Below are 12,340 nucleotides of genomic sequence, written 5' to 3'. Positions count from 1 at the left end.
ATTTACGAAGTACCGTTAAAATGAAGAAAAAGGAAGGAATGGAAAGGAACGAAGGTAGAGAAAGTAAATGAAATCTTAACAAGTACGTTTTAATTAAGGTAATTACACGAACTTGTTAAAGAAAAAAAAATCTAAACCAAAAGCCATAAATCTGACGACGCACTGCAGAAAACCACACATGCTATTCTCGTTTATACTTCCATTTGTCAACAGTATGGCTATATGGATGAAAATCTACGTAATTAAACATATATGAAACATTACATGAATACTTATAATGAATACAATAAAAGTGAGGGAGAAATAAGTGAATTAATTATTTTTTTCCTATATCTAAGTACACTTCTCATAGGAATGGCAATGTCGGCAAGAGAACATCGCATTAATCACTTGCTTTATTTCACTCTTCGCACACAGGCGCCTTGGAGTGGTTCAACGTTATCGCTAAACCCCGCCACACACCCACCCGTCTCCTTCCTCTATTCTTTCACTATTTCTTCTTCCCTCCTTTCCTGCTTACCCCACCCACTTCTCACTACTTCCCATCTGCTGGTGCTCACATTATTTTCACTTCTCTGTTAAATTATCTATTTTATAACACATTTTCTAATTCATCATCGCCCTGTGTCTCCTTGTTCACCATTTCGTTTTCTCTTGTCTTCTCTCAAGGTATTTTACAAAACGTCTCTGTCTCTGTCTGTGTCTCTCCTTGACCACATGATCTTTCCTCCGCATCGCTTCCTCTTCTCATCATCCCCGCTGCTTAACAAGGGAAGGACACTCATGCTTAACACTCACCAAGGAGACGGTGTGAACGTGAATATAAAACTACTTATAGTTACCAGGAAGAGTTGTATTCACCTGTGTGTAAGGTGACTAGCTCAGGTAATGGTGGTGGTGGTAGTGGTGGTGGTGGTGGAAGGAAAGGGATGATAATGGTAATGATGATAGCGTATAGCGTACATGTAGTAAAAGTGGTACTGAAGACCGGAAAATAAGAGAAGGGAGGGTGGGTGTGGGTCGTGGTGGTGATGGTGGTGGTGGTGGTAGTAATAATGGTAGTGGTGGTGCTGGTGGTAAAGGCGGTGGTGGTGCAAAAATACTGAGCAAATAATTCACCACAATATATGTCCACCATAAATCTAATGAGCGGTGCATCATTGTAAACTATGATTTTGGCATTAAAAAAAATATTGCGGAACAGCTCCCGTTCCCCAACCCACTAAAAAACGGAAAAAAAAGGAATATAAAAAAAAATATTAAAAAATTACAAATGCTTTTCATTTATGCAAGTGTTTCCTTATTTTCTCCTCCTGTCCGCTTCATTTTTCCTTCAAAATTTTTCGATAACAAATTCCCAACGCTTTCTTCTGAACTGTTTTCATCTCTAACATTTTCTTCACATTTTTTTTCTTCATCTGTAACACTTTCCTCTTTTCTCGCCTCTTCCTTTTCCCATCCTTGTCCTTTTCTTCAAGTGTTATGCTTTATTCTTCCTCCTGCCCACAATTTTACTCGATTCCAGAACCAAATCAAATTTCACTTTAGCTTGTTCCGTTCCTGGCAATGCCGAGTGTTCTTTTCCTCGTCACAACCTTCTTTTCTCCTAATACCTGCTTTCCTGCCTCGCTTTTATTCTCTTACCCTCATCCAAGCCACTTTTTTCCTCTTCTTGCCCTCACTTTCCACACTTGCTGGTTTACATTCACTCACTCACGCACGCTGCCTCCCACCACACAGCCCAGCCACGCCCCAACCTCCTCTTCCACCTTATCTACCACCTCACCCTCGCTTTACTCTTAAATGCCTCTTTCCAACACTCACTTCCCCCGCCCTTGGCCCTATACAAGAGGATGGCAGCTGCCGAGTGGAGTTTCTCACTGCTGGGGCATGGCAGAGACGACTCACTTTACATTTAAGGTTTTCAGTATAGTTTTCGTGTGTGTGTGTGTGTGTGTGTGTGTGTGTGTGTGTGTGTGTTCAACGGTTCCTAAATATGGGATTCTTATGGGAGTCATATCGTAAATTGTTTCATATGTTCCATCTGGCTACTGAAATTATGATTATCCTTTGTCATTATTTTCTTTCGTTCAAAAATGTGCTTTTCTGTAGAATGTAACACTGTATTGCGTCTCTATTCCGTTTAACCTAACACTTTTCTTGACACGTAAGGAAAACAATAATTCTTTCACAACAAAACGAATTAAGACGAGCTAAAAATATCCCTGTTTTGTGAGTAGCACATTGTCGGCATCACAACAAGAGCACGCATGTGTTCCCTAACTCCACTAAACATACACACGTACACACGCATCAACATTCACTGAAAAACCTGTCCTGCTTTCAGTCACCCGTAATCATTGAGCTGCGTGCGTGTGTATGAGTGTGTGTGTGTGTGTGTGTGTGTGTGTGTGTGTGTGTGAACAGCGATGGTGATGATCTCAATACATACGTGTGGTGCGCGTGGTGATGGCCGTCACACCAACCACTAAGCGATTACGAATACAAAAACAAATATATATCAAGAAAAAAAAAAATGTAGCAAACCCACATTACATTACGACCGCATCCCGCCATTGCTATCAGCCGGCCACGTGCAGCTGCTGAATATAACCTAATGTCAGTGCGCATTTCAACATGTAAAAGCTCACATTCATTTTGCATTAATCCTGAAAATAATTAAAAACGGATATACAAGCTTGGTCTGTGTTGCCAAATCTCTCTCTCTCTCTCTCTCTCTCTCTCTCTCTCTCTCTCTCTCTCTCTCTCTCTCTCTCTCTCTCTCTCTCTCTCTCTCTCTCTCTCTAACTCACACGCACATATATACACAATGACACTTGAATCAGGTACTCATTACAACCACATGGACCTGCATCCACACACACAGAAGGGCAATAAATTAGTCCAAGCAGAGCAGAGGTTGACAAACACGTCATCGCGGCACATCGTAACAGGACACAGACGCTTGTTAGTGACTCTGTGAGGAGGAGGAGGAGGAGGAGGAGGAGGAGGTGGACGAGGCCAACTTTGATAAGGTCTCCTGGGAAGTGATAGTTATTACTCGTGTGCACCTGAAACCTGTGCTCTGTGTATTGCACTGACCCAGAAGACATTACGTATGTTGTTGTTGGTAGTGGTGTTGCTGCATGGTGTTGTTAAAGCCCAGTCCCGTTCTTGCTAATCAGCTCAAGGAACAGTGTTTGCTACGCTGTCAGTTTACATGTAGCTTTAACATTGTTGACGATCCACAGGGCTTTTGCATGCAGTTGGCGAGTCTCAAAGGAACTCTGAATTTATAATATTGAAACTCTTCCAATTCACTCTCAGCTAAAGAAGGAGAGATCGCTCAGCTAAAGAAGGAGAGATCGCTAATGGAGGCTTATAATCTGGATGATGTTAAATAAATGTATTAACACTTTTTTTCAGTAAGCTTCAAAGCAGCCTGACTGGTCAACATGTGGAAAACAACCAGGTAATACTACATAATTTGGCAAGTTGATATAGTAAGGTATTCAGTGCTGCACCTGTCAATAGCACGTTCACCTACTTTCCCTCTCTCTTTTTTTCCAGCCACAAACGAGCTCAGCTTACCATTATAGTACCTTTTTTTTTTATTTACATATTTCCGTTCAAACAATGGCACCATATTTTCTTTTCTTTCACTCGCTTCGATTTCATGATTATTATTGCTACTACTACTATTACTACAAGTATTACTAACATGATTACGTAGTAGTACTAGTATTCACATTCCCATAATCGCGTCACCCCAGTTTAAATTACCATCAACAATTCTCATCCTTCGTTTCCGCTACAGTACCCCTGTGTTTTGAACGCTATCCTCGCCCCACCTCTCTCTCTCTCTCTCTCTCTCTCTCTCTCTCTGCGCCCAGTGTCTCATTCTTCCCGCCACCTCGTCTCCCTCTGGCCACCACTCCACCGAAATGACATGGGGGGTGGGAGGGGGTCCTGGCTGCTGGTTGGTTGGCAATACAACACTGCGTCAGAATGCCTTGGGCCGCGCCACCAAGAAAACGCAAACTTCGCCCCTGCGACCACGAGCCACTGAGGTAAGAATCTGTACCACGTCACTCTTCAATTTGCAATATTTTCAACCCTACTGAGCTTTTGCACGAGACATTTTTTCCTTTTTTTATCACAGCACGATTACAGCTTTTTACAGAAGACTGAAAAATATACTTGTAAGCTTAGTCCTAGTGAGCTCTAGGATAGTTAAAAAGCTTGAATAATTATGGCACTCTCTCTCTCTCTCTCTCTCTCTCTCTCTCTCTCTCTCTCTCTCTCTCTCTCTCTCTCTCTCTCTCTCTCTCTCTCTCTCTCTCTCTCTCTCTCTCTCTCTCTCTCTCTCTCTCTCTCTACCTTAACATAACGAAGGCAATGAAGTATCGATGAAGCTCACGTCACATACACGAGCTTCTTATCAAAACGGAAAACTTCCTGCCTGCTTAGAGGTTCTTGTTGTTCTTGTTCTTGTTATTTGTGGTGGCAATGGCGGTGGTGGTAGTACTGGTGTTGTTGCTGCTGCTGCTTTCACTTTGGTGCTTCTGTTAGTATTCCTACGTTATTCACGATGTTTGCCTTGTTGCCACTGTTGTTACTGCTGTTGTTTATTTTTCTGCAAACCACTGTAATTGCTGCTGTCTATGTGCTACCCACGTTGCTATTTTTGTTATGCTGCAATGTTGTTCTGACGTCCTCTTCTTTTTGCTGCAAACGTGTGGAACTGGGCGTGTTTTGGCACTGAGCTTGTGACTCGCTGATTTGTTGGTGTGTACTTTCCCTGTGTGCTGAACACGTTATCTCTGCCAGGCCGTCGTTCACCTCCGTTTGTTTGTAGTCCGTCGAGCTGTGTCGTGTTGGACCTCTACTTGTGACGACCAGCATGCTCATTTTCTTTTCATGTTTAATGAGTAGTCGTAGAGACGAGTATTCTGGCGGGAGCTGCCATGTAGTAGGTAGTTAGCCTCACTGTTACTTCCATCCATGTGCTGCCTTATTGCTCTATACTCGTCAATAAGAGCATTTACGAGATTCCAGTGTGGTTTTGTTAACTATGCTACCTTACACACCTACGTCTATTCATCTTATCATCTGACTTTCTGCATTAGTATCTCGCCAATTTCACATACCACAATATGTACTTTCATTTCCCATTCCCTGTAAACAAGCTTTACTTAAGTGATCTAGAAACAACTGATTCATCACAGATACTGTTGCAACACCCTCTAGCGAAATCTTGCCAGACCACAAACCCTCCGGCTGAAATCAATCCAGTGCATTGCTGCCTCCTTTCTTATTACTAAATCTTCCAGGCAAGAAGCCAGCAGACACCCATCACACTCCAGGCAAGACTTTCACAACTCCCTCGCCCATAGGGAAGGACTAAGGACGGCAGCATGACCGTCACGCAGCCCGCCTCACACTGCCATTGAAGAGATGAGCCTTTCGCGAGAAGTGCAAGGAAGCAATCTGCCAAATTTTGTACAGGTTGTGTGTTTACGTAGAAAAACCTCAGCAAACGTTCGTTCTCTCCGCTCGTGTCTGGCGAAGTGTAAACATGAAGGGTCAAAAGCCCCAAACAGCTCGCTGCCGGCAACACAAAGTTTAAAATGTTGAGTAAAACCAACAACTACTGAAGCAACGCTCATCCTCTGTCCACAGAACACTGCTTTTTTCTCTTATTTTATTTATATATTTATTTTTTTTAGTTTAGTCATGAGGATTGCGTACGAACATAGTAGTGTTCGGACGCAGACAGCACGTGTCCGCTGACCACGATATGTGCGTGCTCACACGTGCGCGTGCGCGTAATATCGCCAACGTCGAAGTGTTTCGTCTTGTTTCCTTTCCCTCATTCCACTCCAGTGTGAACGTCTGCTGGGTTGTCACAGCACGTCAGAATCCTTCATTGTGCCCACGCGGTCCTAGTGACGCTCGGCTTCACTCCACTAACAGGGTGATCTATACACGCCAAGGAACATTTGGTGGTGAGCGAATGAGAAAAGTGACAGCGTGAGCGAAGACTGTGGATAAGCAAGGAGGCGTGACGACAGTTTGCCCGAGTCGATGGTCTCCCTCAAGGCAAACTGCTGCCACCGGCGTTCACTTCTTATTCCCTCGCTCTCTTTATGTTTTCATTCCTTTCATACTATGCCGGGATGTTGTAAGAAGCTTGTAACACGGATCTATTGTACTTGTACTGTTACATTACTATCACAGTGTTGTTAGTCGAAAAAGCGTACAGATGTACTGATGTGATCTGAAGCACAACGCTGTTGGGGCTGGGCAAGATTAGCACGTCTCACCACAACCTGCAAACCTCGTTCCACCTACACTCCTTGCATGTCCTCCCTAACCTGTCTCTTCACCTGCCTGTCTTCCCAGCCCCCTCTCACCACTGCCGCCTGCTTCACATTACTGTTGCTGTTCCCGCCTCAAAGTGGAACCGTTTTTATTTGATCTTTAGTCATTATTCTTTTAATGATGACTAGTCGACACAATTTGTGTGATGCATAAATTTCTTAGATCATAGTAAACCATGTATAAACTTCTCCCCAATAACACACACACACACACACACACACACACACACACAAAGTCATGACCTTTACCACGCCGATTTAGGGGAGCGTGATTGGTCATATCCAGTATCCCAGAGCAGACCACCACCAGATGGCCAGGCCTACTTAACTCCTTGCCTCACCCAGACTCAGTAATACGTAAGTCACTGACCAGGGTCATAAATAACTCTAAAGGACAGACATGGAAGCACATCCATTCACCAACCAAATTATTACCAACGTGAGCCTACACTAACCCAAGACGCACTAAACCCGAACTATACAAGGCTTTGTTAATTTCAGGTCGTTCCCTGAGGTCTGAAAGGTGCCATTACCACCGTGAGTAATGCAAGGAGGGAACCACGCACGCCACCGCTTTACAAGAAGGGAGTCACTTCGTCACAGCATCGAAGGATCACCATGACAACTTTAGGACACCAAAGGATATGACGATTGACGGCTCCTTACTGGCTCCAAGCTTTACTGAAGCTCCGAGCAAAGTTTCCTGATTCTAAAGGACGTACCGATTTCGTCTACTAGTACGGACCTGCATTAACCAGACAGCGTCTTTCCTTTCCCCCGACTGTGTTGACCATGAGATAAGTAACGTGCAATTAACAGCAAAACACGTGTTGGGATGAACTGGTTATCAAGAAAAGATTTTTTTTTCTTCTTCGAACATTTTTTTCTGGATGTGAGAATGTAATGAAAGACAGAATTTTTCTGGATGTGAGCATGTAATGAAAGACAGAATCGCGTTATAATAATAGTTACAATGACAATAATAATAATAACAACTACTACTACTATTACTACTACTATACGCACAAGCATCATAGCCACTCCCAACTACAACTCTACAACTACAATGCATCACCACCACTATCATTACCCTACAACTTCAACAGTACAGTAACATCACTACATCTCTGTTCGTAAATCTGCGCGGCCCTGGACACAGTCGTATACTATGTAAATTGACCACAGCAACGTTCTATCTCCGTAATGAAGTCACAGCATTATGACGGCGAGAGACCGACGTGGGAAGGGAATAAAGAAATAGCGGCACATGCACATATAATAATAATAATAATACGAGGAAGAGAAAAGAGAAAGGAGGAGGAAAAGAAAGAAAGTAGTAGTAGTAGTAGTAATAGAAGTAGTAGTAGTAGTTTTTCTATGTAAGTACCACTCACATTCTTCTCCTTCAGCATACCTTTAACGAATTCCTCGCTATCTACCTCTTGTCCACTGCATCCCTGTCCTCTATCACCTTTCTCTCCAGGTAAGTCGGACGCCACCCTGACACCACCCCTGACACCTGCTCCCTAACCTTTGGCCCACTCGCTCACAACACCTTTTTTCCAGGGATTTTCTAATTGGTTTTCCTCATCCGCCGACATCCTCACGCACAAACACACACACACACACACACACACACACACTTCTTGGTTCTCTTTTATCTTACAATTCTTACTTTTCTTGCAATTTCCTCTTCTGCTTTCCTTGCAAGTCTCTCTCTCTCTCTCTCTCTCTCTCTCTCTCTCTCTCTCTCTCTCTCTCTCTCTCTCTCTCTCTCTCTCTACGCCGACCTTTTACGCTCGTTTCGCCGAGGGCCATGAGTTATATTACATAAATACGCATCCACGTCACTCATCCGTATGTGATAGACTCTACACAAATAAATTAATAAGGGCCAGAGTGGTACTTACATCGCCGTGTCGCCATTCCTTGTGAATATCCACTGTAAGACAAGAAACAGCGGTGATCACAACTAAAAATGTCCATTAGTATCTCGTATTTTTCCACACTCACTTGTTCTTCGGTTATGTCTCCTCACAGCGATCGTATTCCCACAGTTTCTATGTCACTGGCCAGAGCTGTACTATCAAGATCAGCATCACTATATGAATGGCAGTAATCGTGTATCCGTGTCTCCTCGAAGCTTCTTGTCGTCCGAGAGTCTGCACAGGCGCACATTGATGCCCCTCAAGTTCATCTCGACACTTATTTCAGTGCTGATGCTTCATTTGGTATGCGGCACGGCAGTTGATTTATTCATCATAATCCTTAATACCCTAACACTAATACCACCTGTACGTATGTGTTATTTGATACTAATAACTTATTATATGTTATTTGCAGTAATTATTATGCTTTCTGCTGCGAGGTTCGAGAAGATACGGATGTCTCGAGCCTTTATTTTCCACAACGGTCATGATATCCTTTCGTAACTCAAGCATAATTTTCCTTGTTTCATACTTCCTTTAGTCATTACAGATGCACTACATTCAGTCATTCAGTCGTCGCAATATAGACTTACTTCATTTTCTGATTTTTCTTCCATCGTCGTGGTTAAAATGCAGGAGGAAAGGCTGATATGCGTACACACACTGCACAACGTTAGGAATTACACTACATAATTCGTCGTTCATATTTTAAAGTATGCATTATACACGAACAACTTCTCGGCTCGGCAATACGTTAAGATCACGAGCCGCGTGCGAACATCATCTAGCAATCCCCTCACAGACGCACAAGTTTTAGACAGCCTCCAAAGTTTTACCAGCCGACAAGAAGCGCAATTCTTCAGCCACACAAAAGTGAAAAGCTCATACTCTGCAGATACAAACTCATCCCCACATTTCCGTTTCAATTTTCTCAGACCGGGGAACTTTGAATCAATGTAGGCGGAGCAGCAGCCCCAGGGAGCGGGAGGAGTGCGGGAGGAGAGGGGAGGGAGGACCAGGTGCAACGCTGACTGTAAAAATGGGGAAACATAACGATGCCTCTCAATGGACAGTAAAAAGGGAGCAATGAAAATAATACAAAAATAAATATAGGGTGTCGGTGTTTACAGACAAATCGTAGGAGCATAAAGTTAATCACACGGCACACACTAAAAAAAAAATAAAATAAAACAAAAAATTTTAGTGCATAATACAAAACGTATGCAATAATAGGATGGAGAATTACGCCCGCCACAACGTTGAAAAACGAAGAAAATACGTTAAATACCGAAGATATGACGACGTCGTGAAAACCAAAAGTACACGCAGGCACCAAACACACTGACACGTAAGGACAATACATTGAAAACAAAATGATGAACAGAGAATAACATAATATCGAGGGAAAAAATAATAATAACAACAAACGCTAGCATTTAACAAGCAGACGAAGAAAAAAGTCAATATGCAAAAAAAATAAACTAATAAATAACGTCAAAAATATAAATAAGCATACGCAGACACGGAATGGAAAGAAAGAAAGTCATCTTAAGACGAAATAATAAACAATAATATTAGTCCACACGTTTCCCAGAGTCTTAAACTGTACACACTTCAGGGAAAGCCAGGACCAGACCCATTACTCAGGGGACGGTCCTCCCTAGATTGCATATAAGACGAGTGACGAACCAGACCAAGCCACGCCCTGTAACACGATGAGGACGCAGAGCACGAGGGAGAATCTGATAGCAACACACTGCATTCACTTCCACTATGTGTGTGTGTGTGTGTGTGTGTGTGTGTGTGTGTAATTCTATCCTTCAGAATTATAATTTTCTTTTGGTTGGGATCCATGAAAAGTCTCTCTCTCTCTCTCTCTCTCTCTCTCTCTCTCTCTCTCTCTCTCTCTCTCTCTCTCTCTCTCTCTCTCTCTCTCTCTCACACATACACACACACACACACATTAAATTTCAGAAAGCGAATCATATAAACCTAATACGACTTTTCGACCACAAACGTATGAAAAATGCAGTGAAAACAGACAATGCAGTTTTCTTTTCGGTACTCTGGCGTCCCTCCGCAGTACCTTGAAAAGAGACACTGACATCCGTAGCCAGTCAGCGGATATCTGGTGCGGCTGGTGGCTTTGGAGAATCGTAGCCCTGTGCGATCTTTGAAATCTGAGACTGAAACACAGGCACGTTCAATTGTAAAGTTTGGGGAGCCTTGGTGGGGCGTGAGAAGAGGAAGCGGCCCCGTGGGAGTGACCCTTGCTGACACTTGTAGCCACGAGGGTCAACAATGGAATACAAAGTCATATCTGAGACTGGAACCTTTTTTTTTCATGACAGCACGGACACCAGGAGCACACAGAGGCGACATCAATTGCAGCAGAACCAACAACAAGAGGAGGAGGAGGATGAACTGAAGCAGTAACGTTGCATGAAGTAGTAGTTGTTGTAAAGCAGAATTTTCATGTATCTCTTGTCGCTTGGCTGCTGCTGTTATTCTGGTAAAGAACTTGCACCATACTGTGTTGATCGACAGTGGTTCAGTAAAGCTTATACCCACAGGAAGTAGCGAGGCTGGCACTGAATGAATAAAAACAGAAATACGACGGTATTATTCACAATGCAGTTTCTTGTCCAGTTTTTTTTTTATTTATTTATTTTTTGTACATATTTTCTACCAATAAGCAGCAGCAGCAGCAGGAGTTGTTGTAGTGGTAGATAATTTGTGGTTGTTGTAGTTGTTGCCGTTTTTTATGTTGTTGCTGCTGATAATATGGCAATGTAACCAAATAAAACCTTGCAACAAAACATTCTACCGAGGAAAAAATACATTACAACAAATTCCCAAAGTTCAGTAGCACTAGGCGTACAGCGGACAAAAACATAATAACGAGCCATAAGCACATTGCGGAATATAACAAAAACCGAAAAGAATTTTGAGAGAAAATTTAAACCTCAATCACACCTGATCCTCAATACTGGCATCTACACAGTTAACAACACACACACACACACACACACACACACACACACATACACATACACACACATACAGCAGGCCAGGGAAGGGTACACAAACACACACAGCAGGCCAGGGAAAGGTGCACACACACACACACACTCACAGTGGCGCACCCAGAAATTTCAAGAGGGGGCTACCGGGGGCCTCATATATATATATATATATATATATATATATATATATATATATATATATATATATATATATATATATATATATATATATATATATATATATATATATATATACGAGTATACCCTCCTATCTCCGTCAATATTGCATCTACCGACATACTGCATCGATAGATGCAATATTGATGGAGGTATGAGGATATATATATATATATATATATATATATATATATATATATATATATATATATATATATATATATATATATATATATATATATATATATATATATATATATATATATATATATATATACCCTCCTACCTCCGTCAATATTGCGTCTAGCGACATTCTTTGATAACATACAGGTGCAGGAAATACTCATCTACACTATGATCAAAATTGCATGATAATGTGATATGGTTAATTTGTTATTACTTATTGAGGAATGCCGTCAAATATTTTGGTGTCCTATTCGCGGCAACAAAAAATCTTTCAATGTCATGAACCACATGACGGCATGAGTAGTTTCATTACTCTTTATAATTATTTCATCATTATTTACCTACCTGGCTAACTGAATTGTCCGGGGCAACAGTTGAGTCAGTCTCAGTGCCAGTGGTGATTTTTTTACACCAGAAAAAGTGAAGAGTTTTCTGGCGTTTTATTGCTAAGGAAATGGGTCGAAACTCACAAATCCCAAACCTGTGTGAATTCAAGAAATGACATGCTATAGAAAATAGTATTAGATAAAAATAAAGTGATTTGTTAACCATTTTTTTCAGAAATTTCGGAATTTGTGGTCAGAAAATGTTACTGGAGCCTGCGTCGTCGATGAATGTGTCTCAAGCTAGATCAGCTGCT

General features: G+C 42.0%; 1 long non-coding RNA gene across 4 annotated transcripts in view; it reads right to left on the bottom strand.

Annotated features, from left to right (window-relative positions):
* Positions 1 to 10,112, bottom strand: part of LOC135112557 (uncharacterized) — a 111,486-nt gene extending 101,374 nt beyond the window's left edge. For 3 of the 4 annotated variants that reach the window (XR_010274455.1, XR_010274452.1, XR_010274454.1), the window contains exon 1: positions 8,294 to 10,112. This is a non-coding gene — a long non-coding RNA (uncharacterized LOC135112557). The remainder of the gene's footprint in view (positions 1 to 8,293) is intronic. The other variant, XR_010274453.1, reaches the window with a different exon arrangement.
* Between the last annotated feature and the right edge of the window lie 2,228 nt (positions 10,113 to 12,340).

This window comes from Scylla paramamosain, chromosome 24 (genome assembly GCF_035594125.1).
Source record: "Scylla paramamosain isolate STU-SP2022 chromosome 24, ASM3559412v1, whole genome shotgun sequence".
NCBI lineage: Eukaryota > Metazoa > Arthropoda > Malacostraca > Decapoda > Portunidae > Scylla > Scylla paramamosain.
Note: the sequence above shows the minus strand (reverse complement) of the source record. Positions and strands in the feature narration are given on the sequence as shown.